Source organism: Colossoma macropomum, unplaced genomic scaffold (assembly GCF_904425465.1).
Source record: "Colossoma macropomum unplaced genomic scaffold, Colossoma_macropomum, whole genome shotgun sequence".
NCBI classification, from domain to species: Eukaryota; Metazoa; Chordata; class Actinopteri; order Characiformes; family Serrasalmidae; genus Colossoma; species Colossoma macropomum.
Window position 1 is genome coordinate 47,592,463 of NW_023494787.1, and position 18,564 is coordinate 47,611,026.

At 40.3% G+C, this 18,564-nt stretch overlaps 1 protein-coding gene across 4 annotated transcripts in view; it reads left to right on the forward strand.

Moving 5' to 3' along the window:
- The window catches only part of nfatc1 (nuclear factor of activated T cells 1), a 108,707-nt gene that overhangs the window by 47,587 nt on the left and 42,556 nt on the right, over positions 1-18,564 (forward strand). The window lies entirely within an intron of this gene.

Here is an 18,564-nt window from a genome sequence, read left to right on the forward strand (position 1 = left end):
TATAGAAGTGTGTAATAAAACTTTGACCTGTTAAGGGGTTACTGTGTGTCATTAGCCTATAGATAGTACTCGCAATATCTATAAAAAGCATCCCATGGCCATATTGTTGACAATCCGTCAGCATCATATGTTTGAGCAGCCAGTGTCAGCTATGGCTCCAAAGAAAAAGTCAGTTTGATTGGAGGTGTTGATCTGTGCCAAATCCATAAGCTATCGTTGAGTCCTAACTGTGCATTATTGGCCACGATAACATATCCAGACATCTAACTATTATTACCTTGTAAATACAGCATCAGCACACATCGCATATACAAATGTACACATAATTATTTGAAAGGGTCAGCAATTTTGTCTTTTGTACCATCAACTACACCATCAAGAGGAATTATGATCGTAAAAGTGAGTAATAGCTACATATCTAAGTTTGATGGGATTAATCAGTAATCACTTAATCTTAGCCAAAGTTGTGTGAATGTTCTGACTTTAACTGCATTCATTGGCTTACGAAAGCATGGCCAATCAGGACATCAATAGTTAGATTGCATAAGCTAGTCATCAATGTCAGTCATCAGTCGGAACAATTTTCAACACTCAGAAATCATCAAAACAGCAGAATTCATCCATCACCTAACTGTCTTCCTGTGACAGACTGAAGAGAGCAGACTTCAGTAATGTTGTGGGGAGATGCTGAAAGCCTTTCCTGTTTATTCTTGCTATCCAAAGATTTCTCCTCAGCTGGCTCAGCTCTTCAGCCTCTTGGTCCTCATGACGTCGGATAGCTGGAATGCTATAAAAACTCACACTGATATGTTTTTTTAATACAGCCGTGAACCACGCAGCTCTCTCAATGGATATATTTCATCTTTCAAGATGCTTTATTAACTAACGGTGTACAGACAGTGTCTCTACGAGCGCTGCTGTCGCTGCTGCCATGGCCGAATTGACCAGCCGTATAAAATGGCAACAAGTGTGGCATCAATCAATATTATCTGTAGTTTACCGTTATGCTAGTAGTGCTACATAACTGATAACGGCATGCAGTCATGGAAATTGTGAAAATATGAAAAATATCTTCCCCCTTTAAATGACCAAGACCCACTGGAAGGTCCAAAGTTTTATTACACTCTTCTATAACCTAAGAATCGCTCAGCCAGTTTGCACTGTAGTCCATGTAGTTACTGGATAATAAGCCTTAGTATGTAACAAGGCTGGAATTAAGGGGTTAAAGGACAACATATAAAAGAAAACAAAAATTATAAATATATAATTTATAAAAGATAAATAGGATTACTTTTTTTTGTAGACGATACATCTTACATTTAAATCATCCAACTTGCTTGGCAGTTATCATAGATGTAATCTTTCAGCAGTTCTTGATACTATTCTGAATCAGCTCGAGCCTCTGGCGTTCATGATTCAGACTTAATCATCCAACATCTGGACCTCACCTCACTAATACTGTGGTTGAGTGCAATTAAATTCTCACAGCAATGTTCTAGCACCTAGTGTAAAGCCTGGTGTAGAGTCCCAGAGGAGTAGAGGCTGTTAGTGCAGCAAAAAGGGCAAAAACTCACTATTTAATGTATTAAATACTATATAATGTAATAACTGTCTGAGAGGGAGCTTTCAGAGGTGGACGTCTGGTTCCCATCACCACCATTGTGAATAATTCTGCCTTTCTTTAGAGTGGAGCATTTCAACCAAACCACTCTGAATGACTTTTATACATCTTAACCATTTATTTATGCAGATGTTTTGACGTGTTGATGGAAGTCCTTTTCAAGGATTTTGCAGTAGCTGCAGTACAGACTTATACATGTGCTCGCTTGCTTGCGTGCATGTGTTTCTGGCTGTGTGAGTCAGCATCCATTAGCGGAGTCAGTCCAGATATAGGTTTGAGTGAAGTGCGGGCTCAGACAGTTCAGGTTGATCTTGGCTTTTGCTTCTGTCTGCCACGACTCGACTCTCCAGATTGAATTCTTCACGGCTAATCTGAAGGGCCCTCTGCCCACTGATGGCTTTAGTTACACCTAAATTGTATAAAATAACCAAGACGGGGGGAAACCCCCCCAGGAAGGTCTTGGAAAAGGCAGTGCGCTGAAGTATGAACGCTTCATATTAAGTTGCATGCACATATGTGCAGCGTTAGCCACAGCTTTGCATAGTTAAGTTTTATTCACACATGCCAAATGAACTTAAGTGTATCATTAATTTATATGAAAAACTTGCCAGCTGCCTTATAAGGAGGAATCCATCATTAAAGTAGGACTGTTTCAAACTCCCCTGGTATTACATATATATATATATATATATATATATATATATGAATATGTAAATATTTTATTAAATATATATGTATGTAAACATAGTGTTTTTCATTTTTTGTCTTTTCTCAATAGATTATTGTGGAAGGTCAAAATATGATACTTCTCTATAAACCTCTTTTATGTAAACACATTTTCAGTGCATTTATAGCTCCCAAACTCTAAAAATGTCAGGTGGTACTGTGGGACTGTCCAACCATATGCACAGATTAAGTAAACTATTAAAATGGCAATTCACATAATATTCTAATATATATAAATATATATAAATATTCTAATATATATAAATATATATAAACATTATATAAAATAATGTTTGAAACGTTTAAAATCTTAATATGTTGCAAAATGGGGCACCTTTACAAGCATTAAATGCGTTGAAAATCTTTTGTGTGTTAGTTTTGATTTCCCCAAAAGTCACGCAAATGACTTTTTAGAATATGTTACCAGAGTATTGCATCATAAAGAAGACCCAAAGTGACCCTCATGGTTAAATACCAAGGGCAGTAGCCTTTTCACCAATATTGAAAAAAGAGTCATCTTTGAGTCATTGGTTAGGCTGATTCAGTTTACCGAGTCAGTTGGTGTCACCACAGAAAAACCACAAAACGTGTCATTATTATAGAAATGTTTATTTGCTTGAAAAATGTTCAGGGACAAAGGTTTTGAAGTGTATACATGTTTATATATGTTTATAGTTTATATATGTTTTACGTATAGGTAAATAACTTTAAAATGTAAGATTTTATTATTAAAGTGTTGTAGCACCACCCGGTATTTTCTGGGTAGTGAAATTAATATATTTATATTAAAAAATAAAAGCTACGAAATAAATATCAATACATGGAGATACAAAAATCCACATAGCATTATTTAGATAGATCAATAGATCGATCGATAGATCGGTCACTTTATTAATCTCAGAGGGAAAGTCATCTATTACAGCAGCACAAAGTACAGTGAAGAGCAAAACAAGACCAAAAGTATTGATGTATGCTTTTATACAGATGCATAAATAGAACAGCTAAAGATATACAGGGTGACCCAATAAAATTGACATCATTTTGTAGTCTAATAACAGCCGATTCTCCCTCAAATGATCTCAAATTTGAACAAAGTGTGTAAAAACTAACCAAGTTTAATTTTTAATGTTTGTTTTTCAGGTTGAAGAACGGCGTTCAGTAGAAATGAAAAGGCATTTAGTGTGTTAGAATATGCTCAAACACAGTCAGACAGGAGTGTGCAGCCAGCATTTTTGAGAAAATTCAATAAAAATGCACCAACCGGAAAGCAGATTTGGACACGGCACAAAAAATTCAAAGAGGAAGGCTGTCTGTGGCGAAGGGATCTGGAGTATCTGAAGACATTACATTTGTGAAGCTTTGTGAAATCGTTATAAAATCTACATCCCTCTGATTTTCTTGTTCGAATTTTGATCAATAAATCTTGTATTGTTCAACATGAAGCCCATTTAATTTCATTTGCCAGGACATGTAGTTACTCAGATATTCACATCTCAAATGATGTCAATTTTTTGGGACACCCTGTATAATAAAATATACTAAAACAACCATAAAATATAATGTGCAGCACAAAAATAAGTAAGTAAAATTGCATAAATATTATGCAGGTGACAATGCAGTGGTGCAGTGGATAAACTGAGTGACTATACACTGTAAATGATAATATATGTTAATAGTTGTATATGCATGGGTGTATAAACAAGTGGCAGTGCAATATGCAATATTTATGGACGTATAAACAAAGTGGCAGTGCAATATGCAAAACAAAAAATCTTATTTTTGAAAAGTTGGGTCAGTACTTTTGTTTTCAAGCCTTTATAAAATCAATTAATTGCCAAATATCACTGGATTAGTCAATTACCAATATAACCAGTATTGACAGCCCTCAGTCAAGTCCTGTGGGTGGGTTGGGAGAGTGAAGTTGAGAGAGTTTATGTGTAGGTGTGAAGTGAATTCAGTGAGAGAGGCTCACTAAGGGGATGAATAGCCTTCACTGGGACTCCCTTTAGGAAACAATGGCCCTCCACTAAACAGGCCTGACGTGTGGCCGTCCCTCGACACCTCCTGGAACAATAGCCTGTTTTCATAAACAAACCACTAACAGACACAGCTCCGTCATAATCACCGCACTGTACGCTTCGGCCTGCAGCGGCCCAACAATAGGATATTCACACTCATAAACAAATCATACCCAGCAGCAACAGGCAGGAGTCACACCCTTTTTTCGCTTGCTGCTAAAGCACAGCTGAATGGACTGCTGAGGGAAGAGCAGAGCGTTCAGCAGCCTCTGAAAGTGGCAGATAGAAGAAAAGACTTCACTCTGCAGAAATCGTCCACAGCTGCTCCTCATCAGCACGCTGGAAAACTGGAGCTGCAAACCAGCTGCAATTAGGGCCCAGTCTGCTCTTCGCCTGCCTCTCTCTCCCATTGTCTGACTCTCTCTCTCTCTCTCTCTCTCTCTCTCTCTCTCTCTCTCTCTCTCTCTCTCTCTCTTTCTTATGTATGTCTCTTTGTCTGGCTTTGTCTTCCATGCTTTGATGCTTTGTCTCTCTCTCTCTCTCTCTCTCTCTCTCTCTCTCTCTCTCTCTCTCTCTCTTATATCTGTGCCTGTCTCTTTCTCTCTGAGCTTCTCTCCTTTTGTATGATTTTCTCTCTCTTTCTCTCTCTTTCTCTCTCTCTCTGTCTCCTCTATCTCTCTCTCTCACACTGTCTATATCGCCTCTCTCAATATCTCTGTCTTTCTCTTTCACTCTATCTCTCTCTCTCTGTCTCTTTTTCTCTCCCTCTTAATCTCTTTCTCTTTCTCTCGCTTTCTCTTTTGACTTTCTCTCTCTTTTCTGTGTTTTGAAATCTCTGTCTGACTCTCTTTCTCCCTCCCTCTCTCTCTCTCTCTCTTTTATCTGCCTCTCTCTCTGCCTGACTCTCTGACATCTGTCTCTTTCTTTCTCTCACCCTGTCTTTGTCTCACTTGTTATCTCTTTTCTGTTTGTGTCTTGTGTCTCTTTTCTCTTTATATCGCTCTCTCGGTCTGTCTGACTCTCTCTACCTATCTCTCTCTCTCTCCCCCTCTCTGTTACCTAAACGTGACAGAGGGAGGTCTTTCCTCTTGGCTGCTGCTTTCGGAGGACAAGCGTCTCCATTCAGACTGCTGCAGTGAGCGAGGCAGCATCTGTGTATGTTTACTGAACGACACTTGGACGGCGCGTGTTTGGCGCTGGGCGTGCTGTGCCCCGCCCGCCTGCCTGCCTGCCTGCCCGCCTGCCTCGGGCACTGGGCTTTCTCTGAGACCCGCCCTAATCAGCAGCACAAGGGGCCTTTTGATTCCTCAAGCCCAGGCTGTTTGGGGGGCTGTCCAGCAGAGCAGAGCAGGTCGAGGAGCAGCCTTATGATGCTGTAATGAATCAGAGTTAGTTAAGGGGCTAAGAAGGACAGAAGAACTTTAGGTTTTATTAGATTTAGTTCATCCTCATAAACTGTATGTCCAAAAGTATCTGGACCTTATAGTTAATGAATACAGCTACTTTAAGGTGCACCCATTGCTGATACAGGCAGTGGATTATCTCCATAGAAATGTTTTGCCAATCGAATGGGATGTTCTGGAGCAGCCGCACATGAGCCTTAGGTCACTACGTCCAATGCTAAGCATGGGCTAGAGGGGTATAAAGCCCCCCAGCGTCAGCTGTGGAGCAGTGAAACTGTGTTGTCTGGAGTGATGGAGCTCCATCCAATACCTTTTGGATGAGTTGGAGTGATCAGAACTGACCATCCAACATCAGTACCTGACCTCACTAATGCTCTTGTGGCTGAATGCAATCAAATCCTCACAGCAATGTTCCAAAATCTAGCGTAAAGCCTTCCCAAAAGAGTTGAGGCTGTTACTGGAGCAAAGCGAGACAAACTCACTATTAATACCCTTTTGGAAGATACGCTGGATGAACAGGTATCTACAAACTTTTGGACATCATGGTTATCGTAACATGCAGACCTCTTCAAAACCACTCTTGGGTTTTTATGCATGTTGGTGGATCATGAACTGCTCACCCAAGCAGAGGTGTTTGAACCACTCTTATGGTTCATGCACCAAAGAAAAAAGGTGATGGAAGTAGTAGTAGAAGGAGTTACATGTATTTAGGTAAACTTTTAATGAATGTGTTTTAATGGATTTGAAAACGTTTTTAACATTTCAGCATTTTGGTCACATTTAGTAACATTTAGCTACTAATTTCCTTTTTTGTGTTTAGTTTCATTGTTACAAAAGTGAGCGCGTTCACATGCACTCAGTAATCTGATCATAATCAGATTTCTGTAGTTATCTGATTATTCAAATGGTCATGTAAACACCACATTCTAATTTTTCAGATCTGAGTAAGATCTGGAAATCTGATATAAAAATCCATTAAAGAGAGCTGGATTTTAGCCCGGTAATCAGATTTCTCAGTCCTCTTACTCAGATTTCTTTCATATTTCTCAGTCTGTGCATGTGCGAAAACAGACGGCGGTACCAGAAATAAGCAAGCAGCATTGCTGCGAGACACAGCAATACACTTTTGGAGCAACACTAAAACCGACGACATGCTTGACGAAATGAAGGATTTAGATATTCTTCATTTTATAGATGACGTATGTTCATATTTTCAAGTAAAGTTGTGCGATGTTTAAAAAAACAAAGCCACGGTATGAGTTTTGAGTTTTACGTTACGTTTACGATAGACTGGTGACCTGTCCAGGGTGTGTCCTGCCTTCCGCCCAATGGCGGCTGGGGTGGGCTCCAGCACCCCACCGCAACCCAGAAGGATAAGCGGTTTAGATGATGGATGGATGGATGGATGGACGTTACGTTTACGTCACGTCTTCTTCTGTGAGTTTGTTGGCTGGTTGCAAAGCAGAAATCTGATTACTGTCTGACTCATGTAGACCTGGAGTTTCCCCATTATCTGTTTACTCAAGTGCATGTAAACTCGTTTATCGGATTTCTGACAAAATCTGATTTGCTGCAGTCGGATTATTAAGCGCATGTAAACGCACTCAGTTATAGCTTCTGTACTGCTTTGCGGCTGGTCACACCTTTTGATTTGGAGGTTTATCATTTTATTTAGACCATGAGTGCATCTGAAAGAGGAAGAATAGAGTTCCACTGCGGTTCTATAAGCTGCTCAGTACTTAATTAGTTTCTTGACTTGCTACTTTTGCACTTCTACTCAGGTTGTTTTTTACTTAGCTCCTTTTACTTTTGTCATTATTTCATTGAAACTGCAATTCGTTTACTTGAGTTTGGGTGTGAGCTACTCTACTCAACTCTGGCAACCACACTTTGCAGAATGTGTCATGAAAAGCAGTTTGGTTGAAGAGTCATCATCCTCCAGACTACAGATGATCCAGAATTAAACAGACTCTCCTGGTATGGTTTATACTAGTTCAGCCAGTCTATAAAGGTCAGCTGTATTACTGAGCCATTGTTAAGGGAGATAAGATGACTTGCAGTTGGCCCAGTAGAGATGATGCTGTCCACTAAGGAACACCATGTGCTTCTGAGACAGGCGCAGGTATCTCACTCATATGGCCACATTCCAGCTGTTCTGGCTCAGCGGAAAAACCTAAATAATAACCAGAAACCCTTGAGTCCGTGGGAGTACTTTTACTGACAGTGCGTTCCTAAGAAATTGCTCAATTTAAGGATCTGCTGCTGCATTTTGAAAAAGAGAGAAATGAAGAGCTGTGGCACTCCTGAACTTTTGGGGACCCTAAGCAAAACCAAACGCCTTCCACTTACCAGCAGCGGATTCATTTGAGGCTGCCTGATAGGACAGTATAGCATAAAACAGTAGCTAATGATATTCACAGTGGTCTTGAGAGTACTTTGACTTTGACTGACCTTGCTAAATACAGGCCAGCTTTCAAGCACTTTTAACTTACTTTTCAATCCATTTTGCAAAGTTGTACACCTAAACTGTGACTCTGTAGACTAGTTGGCAAACTCTTCCAGCTAGCTAGCAAATGCCTATTCAGTTCTGCTTGTTAGGGTGACATCTAAAATCAATTAACATTATTTTCTTGTAAAAAAAAAAAAATCAGGATCATCGATTATTTCACCCACAGCTCCCCCTACCCCACAGCTCAGACCTACTTTCTATGCTTTCTTTAGCTTATATGCTTTTTGGAATTAATTTATTAATTGAAAAGTGCATATTTAATAATGCAATACTGAGTACCTCAAAATCTTTCTGTATTCAACTATTTCACGTCTCATTTTAGTAGTTGAGACGATAAAATTAATTTGTTAGCTTCATAGCTACTCCCCCTACTGGAGAAACTTAAGATTGTTAAATGTGCGTTCCAAAGAGGATGCAATTTGAGATTTGGCTACAGATGTCTTCTGGAAAACATGAAGTATTATATTTTAATCATTTTGGAACTCATTCAAACCATCATGACACTTAAGCTGTAGAGAAAATACTGAGAAGTTTCCTCAGTTGGTATGTCACACTCTTGGAAACTCTCTGCAGCAGAGACAGTGACAAAATTGCTCCACAGTACCCTAACGGCTTATTAGCGGTCTGTAATAATCCGTTTATACAGTGAAGAGGGAAAAACATGACATAACATGACTTTTTAAATGTCATTTAGAAGTTATTTCGTTTCTAATTAAATTAGTTCTCTTTCAATTTTCCCCAGTACAGCAATTATCACCTTCAAAGCATCATCATTGGGCTACTTGTTAATCATCATCAATATCCGATTACATCGTCCTATTGCCAAAGCCTACACTCTTTAAAAAGATGGTCCTTCAAGGGTTCTTTAGTAAAGAAAATGGTTCTATATAGAACGATGAACACCTAAAGAACCCTTTGCATGATTAAAGGGTTCTTTGCATCGTGAAAAGGTTCTGCAGATTGATGGAGAATGTGCTGTAGATGGTTCTGTATAGAGCCCTTTTTGAAAAGGGTACTATGTAGGAGCAAAAGGGCGCCACTGTTGTTACAAGCCAAAGAACCCTATTGGTACTATGTAAAACCCTTTTTGCTAAGAGTGTACTGCACATCTGAGATTCTCATTGTGACACCCAGGGGCTGAATTTCCTGCATTCTTAGTTGTTTTTTTTTTTCTATTAATTTTTTTTTTCTATTAATTTCTTTTCTATGATTTTTTTTTTCTATTAATTTTTTTTCTATTAATTTTTTCCTATTAATTTTTCTAGTAATTTCTATTAATTTGTCTGACTGGAAGCTTTGGTCTAAAATCGTGGTGCACTGCCTTTTTGTTGCTGCTAGCTGTAGAATTTGTATCAGCAGTTTTGCTTAACAGACGAACTAAACGCTGCATAAATCTGAGTGTGAGCACCTCAAACCAAAGGTTACAGTTTTAAAAGTATTTAAAAGTATTTTCTTTTTATGCTTTATGAACAGCTTTTTTGAGGGGGTTTAAAAAGAAAATGCATCAGATCGCAGTGACATCTGGTGCTGAAGTAAACAGTTTACTCAGACTCTCGCCCCGTCACTTGAGCCAATAAATTAGTGGAAATGACCTTAAGATAATGTCCGGTATCCCCTAAATGGAACTGGCGAGGCCAAATTCACAGAGGCATCTTATAAAGAGTTTAAAAAAGAGCAACAACACTTCATCCATTAACAAAAAAACCTACGCGAATGAGAGTTGGACAGCGTTCTCATCTTGACGTCCTTTGCTCGAGGACCCCGCTGCCAAGGGGCCTTAGGCAATTGCTTGCTTCACTTGTATGATGGAAAAGAGACTGAGTGAGGCTGACAGAGTGAAGCAAAATGAGCGAGACAGAGAGCACTTCAACAAGGACTGGCGATAAAAGGCAAGCAGAGGGGAGATCTAAAAAACATGTTTACTCCAGGCAGCCTGGCTTAGAGCTCTAATGTTTCATTGCTGGCGGAGGTCCTGTGGAGAACAGAGAGCGGGAGAGAAAGACAGAGGGCTGCCTCTCTTTCCAGCTTTCATAAAAGAGTGCTGGTTTCAGTGGCTGCCACATCACAGCCTCCTCCTGCCTCAGACCGATGCCCTCCTCGCTGTCTGCCCACTAAACCCCAGCATAACGTCTAACCTTACTCCTTCAACGCAATCAAAATAGCCTTGAAATTTAATGTCTGAATAATACATCTGGTAGTCTGAGGAGCTCTTAATCATGGAAACCCCCCCAGAAGCACCAAATGCACAATATAACTTTGAGTCATTCACATCATCATCGGAATTCATTGATGTATCACAACAACGATGAAGTAAGCCGCGTGATACCTTGACTCGAAGTCACCTTTAACTCTTTAATGAGGAGTTCCACTAATGTTCACAGTGGTGGTGATAGGAACCAGACGTCTGAAGAGTTTAATGCCTCTAAAAGCTCCCTCACAGAAAGTTAGTGCATGATATGGTTTCAGATACACTGTCTGATATCTGAGACATTATTTTTGAGAAAAGATTTTGGCCTAAAATATATTTATAAAATCTTTACATGGTAGAGGGGCACATGCAGGGTGCTGTGAGGCAAACCTGTCCCCAAAGAAAACTTTAATTTTTCTGATTTATCACTATTTTACCGTCATTAACGTTACATATAAACAGAGTTGGGAACAAGTCACTAAGTTGCAAGTAACAAGTAAGTCTCAAGTCTTGACACTCAAGTCCTGAGTCAAGTCCTGAGTTAGTGAAGGCAAGTCTCAAGTCAAGTCCCAAGTCAAAAGTCCTAAACTTCGATTCCTGAACAAGTCAGTATGCATTCTTCAGCTAAATTAAGGCCATAACACATAATTGGGCGCAAAAGATTAAGCCAGCTCAGTACTAAACTAGTTCAGCCAAATAAACAACCGCTTGTTTGAATTGAAATTAGACGACAACAGAAACCAAAATGACCAAGCTGAACAAAGTTTACCGAAAAGACAGGAAAATTCGATAAAATTCTTAATCCAGCAACAGGAAGTGTCTCCATAGCGATCAGTTGCATTCTGAATGTGTCTGTTATCGCAGTGTATCCAACAATAAAGGCAGCAGCTTCTTGTATACAGTGATAGGAAACAGGGTAGCACACAGACAGCTTCACATGCAGACTGATTTTGCTGACCAGTGTGAACATGCACGCTCAACAGCTGCTCTGGGGGCAGATTTAGGGGAGAAATATGAACATTCTGAATGGCTTCCTGTTTACATTACAGCATTTGACACCATCTTATCCAGAACAGCTTACAAAGGTGGTCTGTTGTCCACTTAGAGAACATATCTTAGCTATTACAAATTGGTTGGAGTCCAAAATACACACACAAAAAAAGTCAAATACACACACAAAAAAAGGCATAGCACAAGTGCAGTACAAGACATTTCAGTACGTGCTAGATGTGGGGCCGATTAAGTCAGAGATGCTAATTACCAACAATCTACAGACACTAGGTGCTGGTAGGAGTGGTCAGTTTAGCAGGTCAGGTACCACTTCACAATAAGAGAACCCATATATTAAATTTGTATGAATTATTATAACAATCCAGGCTTTTTACATACTAAAGTGCAAACTAATGGAGCTATTCTTAGTTTATAAAAGTGTGTAATAATGCTTGGGGCCCGTCAGCAGGCCCACAGCTTATTAAGGGGTTAATTAGGTCAGAAACACCTTAAAAATCATTAATAAGCAGTTGTAACACATACATAAAAGAGGCAGCAGTGTTGCTTGCAAATAGTGAGCCCACATCCATGTGTGGTAAAAGCTCAGATCTTTGCTGGTTTTGAATTGTGCTTTGCCTTCATCAGACAGCATTAAACCTGCCAGCTTCCTCACATATTCACATTCACCAGATAGAACAGCTCACTGTTGCCTTTTTTTATTAGTGTGTTGGAACTGCATATTAATGATGTTTTGGTGTTTGTGACCTCATGAAAAAAAAATGTAATAGGCTCATTTTAAACCATGGATAGACTTTAAAAGGGTAGTCTTATTTTAAAGGGGTCTGGGGGTTATTACTTAGAACTTCCATCCAGCTGAACACAGGTGCAACTTTGTGATTAAGGCTTAATGACGAAGTTGAAAAACGAGTCGAGAAAGTATGTAATTTTATATAAGAAATAAGTATTTTTGAGAAAATAAGACATTATTTCAACATACCTTCAGAAATTGGAAAAAAAAGTAATTATTTTGATGAACGATGAATGACTTTGATCTGAATCAGTCTAAATTCTTTCACATACTCTTAAAAATAAAGGAATGTGTCTGAAAAAGTTCTTTGGAATAACCACTTTTAGTTCCCTAAAGAACCTTTAAATGGATGGTTTTTGGACGTTTTTTGTGAATGTATAGAGAACCTTTTTAAAGTTTAAAGAACCTCCACATGTAAGGTTCTGTACCAATGACAGTTTTTTTCCCTAGAAGTGTGCTGGAAGAACCATTTAAGAACCTTTATTAGATTTAGAGTGTAAGAGTAGAGCTTTGTTTTCCTAACCTATTCGAAGCACATCTGTCCGAGCAAGAAAACGACAATGGAAAACCAATACAGTTCCCTTTTTCATCTCTATCAGGTTAAACCCAGGGGCAACATCAGAGGAAAATCGATGCTAGCGATGTGTAATTATATAAAAATATTACAATGGGGTGCCAATGGAAAAGTCAGGACAAAGATGTTCTCTTTTGTTCTGCTCAATATTTCTTTCATTCTTTCTCCCTCATTCTCTGACACAGCGGTGCTTTATGAGCTTTTTTCCCTGAGTCAAAACGTCTCAGCTGTGATCTTTCAGATAAAAATAGCAAACGAGGTTCTAACGTGCTTTTTTGTCCCTCAGCATTTGTCTGGGAAAGCCTGTGTTGTGGGAACTTCCAGCACAGAAGAGGTAAATAAAATGCTTTAATGAGGATGACAAATGGCCTCCAGTTTGAAAAGGACTGAAGTGAGATCTTCCCTCCATACGCTCTTAAAATAAAAGTCCATAAATGGTTCTTGGCTTGGGTGCATGGTTCTAAGAGAGCACAGCATCATTACAAAGCAGTAAAAGCTACACGAGTGCTGAAAGCGCCCCCTTGTGGAGGATCTTCAGGCTGCTAAATGTGAGCGAGTGAGTTTTAAGCCAGACTTGCATCACAAAACTTTATGCGGTACAGAATTTTTACATTATGTGTAGATTTTATAAACTTCAAGGTCTTCTGGGCTCCTGAGTGGTACGGTCATCTAGTGTTGACCTTATCTTTAAGGTCTCTGGGTGGGTAGAATGACCTTCCTTCCACTCCCCATCACTCAGAGTGAAGCTAGCCAGCATGGCAATCTGTTAGCTGACGGTTAATCTTCTCCTCCATCTATTACAGCAGCACAAAGTACAGTAAAGAGCAAAAATATTGTATAAACAATATGGCAGTGCATAGTAAAAAGTAGAGATATATAATGTCCAGTTGGTTCTCAGTGACCCTGTCCTGTCAGTAGCTCAGTATACAGTAATGTCCCGGCACAGTGATGAGCTGCTGTACAGTGCGATCACTGTTGGTACAAACAATGTCCTGTACTGTTCCTCACTACAGCAGAGCTGAATAAGCCTGTTGCTGAAGGTGCTCTGCTGTCTGACCAGTAGGTCATGGAGGAGGTATGATGTATTGTCCAGGATAGCAATGAGTTTATTAAGTGACCATTAGTGGCAGTTTGATTAGATGCAGTGAAGCTTTATATGTCACAGAAGAAGCATATGCTAGCTTTCACCCTCCAGGTCTAGTAGCATAGCATGATAGAGAGAGCGCTAGCTGGCTGGGTGAAATTATACATGACTGTCTCTTTCTGCAGGCCCCCTAGTGGTCATTCCGATGCGGGGTAGAAATCGACTTGGTTATTTTTTACACTATGATGAAATAGAATATAATTGTCTCCCTCTAACTCTGTAATGACATTAACTATGACACTGTCGTCTCTCCGTGTGTGAAATATTGTGACATTGTGACTTGTGTTGAGCCGCTAGTGAGCAATGAGGGGTGAAGATGACCATGCTGAGATAAAACAAACAAATGCAGCTTTCTTCATATTAAACAATTCTGTACAACTCACACAATAAACAAACAGCATTGAAAAACAAAAAAGTAGTACTATAAATGTTGACTTGCTTGCTCACCTACAAAGACGAAAGGTCAGTTCTGGTTTGTAAATCAATCATTTCCATGTAAATACACAGATCAGGCATAACATTATGACCACTTACTTGTTTCTACTCTCATTGTCCATTTTATCAGCTCCACTTACTATATAGGTGCACTTTGTAGTTCTACAGTTACAGACTGTAGTCCATCTGTTTCTCTGCATACTTTGTTAGCCCTCTTTTACCCTGTTCTTTAGTGGTCAGGACCCCCATGGACCCTCACAGAGCAGGTACTATTTGGGTGGTGGATCATTCTCAGCACTGCAGTAACACTGATGTGGTGGTGGTGTGTTAGTGTGTGTTGTGCTGGTCTGAGTGGATCAGACACAGCAGTGCTGCTGGAGTTTTTAAACACCTCAGTGTCACTGCTGGACTGAGAATAGTCCACCAAACAAAAATATCCAGCCAACAGCGTCCTGTGGGCAGCGTCCTGTGACCACTGATGAAGGACTAGAGGATGACCAACACAAACTGTGCAGCAGCGGATGAGCTATCGTCTCTGACTTTACATCTACAAGGTGGACTGACAAGATAGGAGGGTCTAATAGAGCGGACAGTGAGTGGACACAGTGTTAAACTCCAGCAGCACTGCTGTGTCTGATCCACTCAGACCAGCACAACACACACTAACACACCAGTGTTACCATAGTGCTGAGAATGATCCACCACCCAAATAGTACCTGCTCTGTGAGGGTCCATAGGGGTCCTGACCACTGAAGAACAGAGTAAAAGGGGGCTAACAAAGTATCAGAGAAACAGATGGACTACAGTCTGTAACTGTAGAACTACAAAGTGCACCTATATAGTAAGTGGAGCTGATAAAATGGACAATGAGCGTAGAAACAAGGAGGTGGTCATAATGTTATGCCTGATTGGTGTATATTTAAATGTATAGTGCTACACTAGCGGACCTCCAAAAGAGGCACAACACGTTTCTTTAGTAAGCCAAAAGTGGCTCTTCTATGGCATCGCTCCAAAGAACCGTATTTGGCACCTTTATTTTTTAGAGATGGAGGCCATCATGGACGTGGAGTTCATCGCGTTTTACTGCGCTCCTCAGACACTGTTTGTCATGCGTTCTGGGATGATGTAAGGTTCTTGTCCCGCTATAGCCGAGGCACGTCACACGCACTCTTGGCTCTGCTCAGCTCGTTAGGGTTGCATCAGCTTCTCTCGCAGCCCAGCTGTGCAAGACTCAGACAGGCTATGATGCAAGCTCAGGGCTGAGGTCTGGGACCACTAACCGCATGGTCAGGCAGGAGGGTACGGGGGGGGCAGTGATGGGCTGGTGAATGCTTTCCGTGAACCCAGAGCCATGTGATGATTTGGTGAACATTTTGAGAGGAAAATCAGCCCGCTGGTGCAGACAGACTCCCAGAGCCACAGAGTTATGTGAAGGTCAAGTTTTGGCTTAGTAAGGCAAACCCATAATCCAACAGTGCCAGTAGGAAATAAATAAACCTCTTGATAGTCTCCTTCATCTGAGTTTTGGTCACTGAAGAGAACCGTTATGAAATTGTTTACATTTGTTTCTATTAAGGATGTCAATGCATTTTCCAGTGCCACTTTATTTTGAGTGGACCTTTTTAGATGAAACAAACACTCAACGGACTCAGTAACATGTCAAACACATATAAGGGTTAGGATTAGGTTAAGGTTATGGTTAGGATTAAGGCCAGGGTTAGGGTTAGGATTAGGTTTTGGGTTGAGGTTAAGGTTATGGTTAGGATTAAGGCCAGGGTTAGGGTTAGGATTAGGTTTTGGGTTGAGGTTAAGGTTAAGGTTAAGGTTAGGATTAGGGCCAGGGTTAGGGTTAGGATTAGGTTTTGGGTTGAGATTAAGGTTAAGGTTAAGATTAGGGCCAGGGTTAGGGTTAGGATTAGGTTTTGGGTTGAGGTTAGGGTTAGGATTAGGGCCAGGGTTAGGGTTAGGATTAGGTTTTGGGTTGAGGTTAAGGTTAGGGCCAGGGTTAGGATTAGGTTTTGGGTTGAGATTAAGGTTAAGATTAAGATTAGGGCCAGGGTTAGGGTTAGGATTAGGTTTTGGGTTGAGATTAAGGTTAAGGTTAAGATTAGGGCCAGGGTTAGGGTTAGGATTAGGTTTTGGGTTGAGGTTAAGGTTAGGGTTAGGGTTAGGGTTAGGGCCAGGGTTAGAGTTAGGATTAGGTTTTGGTGTTGAGGCTAAGGTTATGATTAGGATTAGGGCCAGGGTTAGGGTTAGGATTAGGTTTTGGGTTGAGGTTAAAGTTAGGGTTAGGATTAGGGCCAGGGTTAGGGTTAGGTTTTGGGTAAGGTTGGTAAGATTAGGTTTTGCGTAATGGAAGTAACATAATAACAACACATCTACTTAATGTAAGTAATGTATCAACAGAACATCTACAATATATTTACTTAAATGCATTCAGGTGCTTCACTACTGCTACTTCACTGATATGTTGTTGATGTGTTACTGATAATCTGTTAAGAGTCTATTAATCATCTACAAAGGACCACTCAGAATAAAGTGTTACCCATTCTCCTAGTTTGACCCTTCAAACCAATGTAGCGCAGGCTGGAATCTGAGATTGTAGGCCTCTCGTTCTTTTAAATGACTTTTAAAGTGATACTTTAAGCACCTTCAGCAGACACGGCTGCTCTCGGTGATGAAAATCACATTTACTCTGTGGAACCAGGCATTCACACAATGAAAATAGTGTCATTGCATTATTGAAAGTAATAAATACAATCTGATAAAGGTTGTTTTAACCGCTCATACAGCTATGATAAAGTGCAGTGCTTTTAAGTGGAACAGAATATTTTGGTGGTGTCTAATTTGAGCATATAAGATGTAGGATTAATCATAATTAACTACACAAGATAATGTGATGAATTGTGATAGATTATTTAAATTGTTTGGCCCTAATTTCTACATCACATACATAATCTACACTCTTTCTGAATCTAAAATCTGTCCATTCCAGAAGCCCCAGCCCCCCCTCCTCTAATCGCTCTACCTTTAACACTGTTGATTCTTCTTCCATTATAAACACCATAACTACTTCTAAAACTACAACTTGTTCTCTTGATCCCCTCCCAACAACCTTAACTAAAGCTTGTCTTTCTGCCCTGGTCCCTCATCTCACAATTCTTGTCAATAACTCGCTTCTCTATGGACAGGTACTCAGGAACTCAGTAACTACCGCCCCATTTCTAACCTCCCTTTCCTGTCCAAAGTACTTGAACGAACTGTGGCTAGCCAACTTCAGTATTACTTATCAGCTAACTGCCTCTTTGAACCATTCCAGTCCGGATTTCGTCCCTCTCATAGCACAGAAACTGCCTTAATAACGGTCACTAATGATCTCCTGGTGTCTGCCGATACTGGTGCCCTTAGCATCCTTCTACTTCTTGACTTGAGTGCAGCCTTTGATACAGTGAGCCACTCAATCCTCCTATCAAGGCTGCGTGATCTGGGCATTAGGGGCACTGTCCTGGAGTGGTTTAAGTCATATCTGACTGACAGAAACCAGTTTGTCACCCTCGGTGGCCATACTTCTCACACGTCTGTGGTTACTCAGGGGGTCCCCCAAGGCTCAGTCCTTGGACCTCTTTTGTTTATTGTGTACATGCTTCCTCTTGGCCACATAATACGTAGTTTCAAGCTGAACTTTCACTGTTATGCGGATGACACACAGATTTACATTAGCACTCAATCTATTAAAAATCCATCCCTCACCCAGCTTCAAAACTGCATAACAGAAATGAAAACATGGATGAAGCACAACTTTCTCATGTTAAATAGTGACAAAACAGAACTTATTCTTGTAGGATCCAAATCAACTCTCTAAAACTTCTTCTTTCTCTCTTTCCATCGACAGTGTAACTCTGTCCCCTTCCCCTCTGGTACGAAATCTGGGCGTTCTCTTTGACTCAACTCTCTCATTCAGTGCACACATCAACTCTGCAGTTAAAACCTCTTTTTTCCATCTCCGTAACATTGCAGAAATTCGATCGTCACTCTCTCAGTCTGCTGCAGAAACCCTTATTCATGCATTCATTTCTAGTCGCCTGGACTATTGTAACTCTCTCTACTTGCTGGTATTAACTCCTCCCATTTATGCAAACTCCAGATGG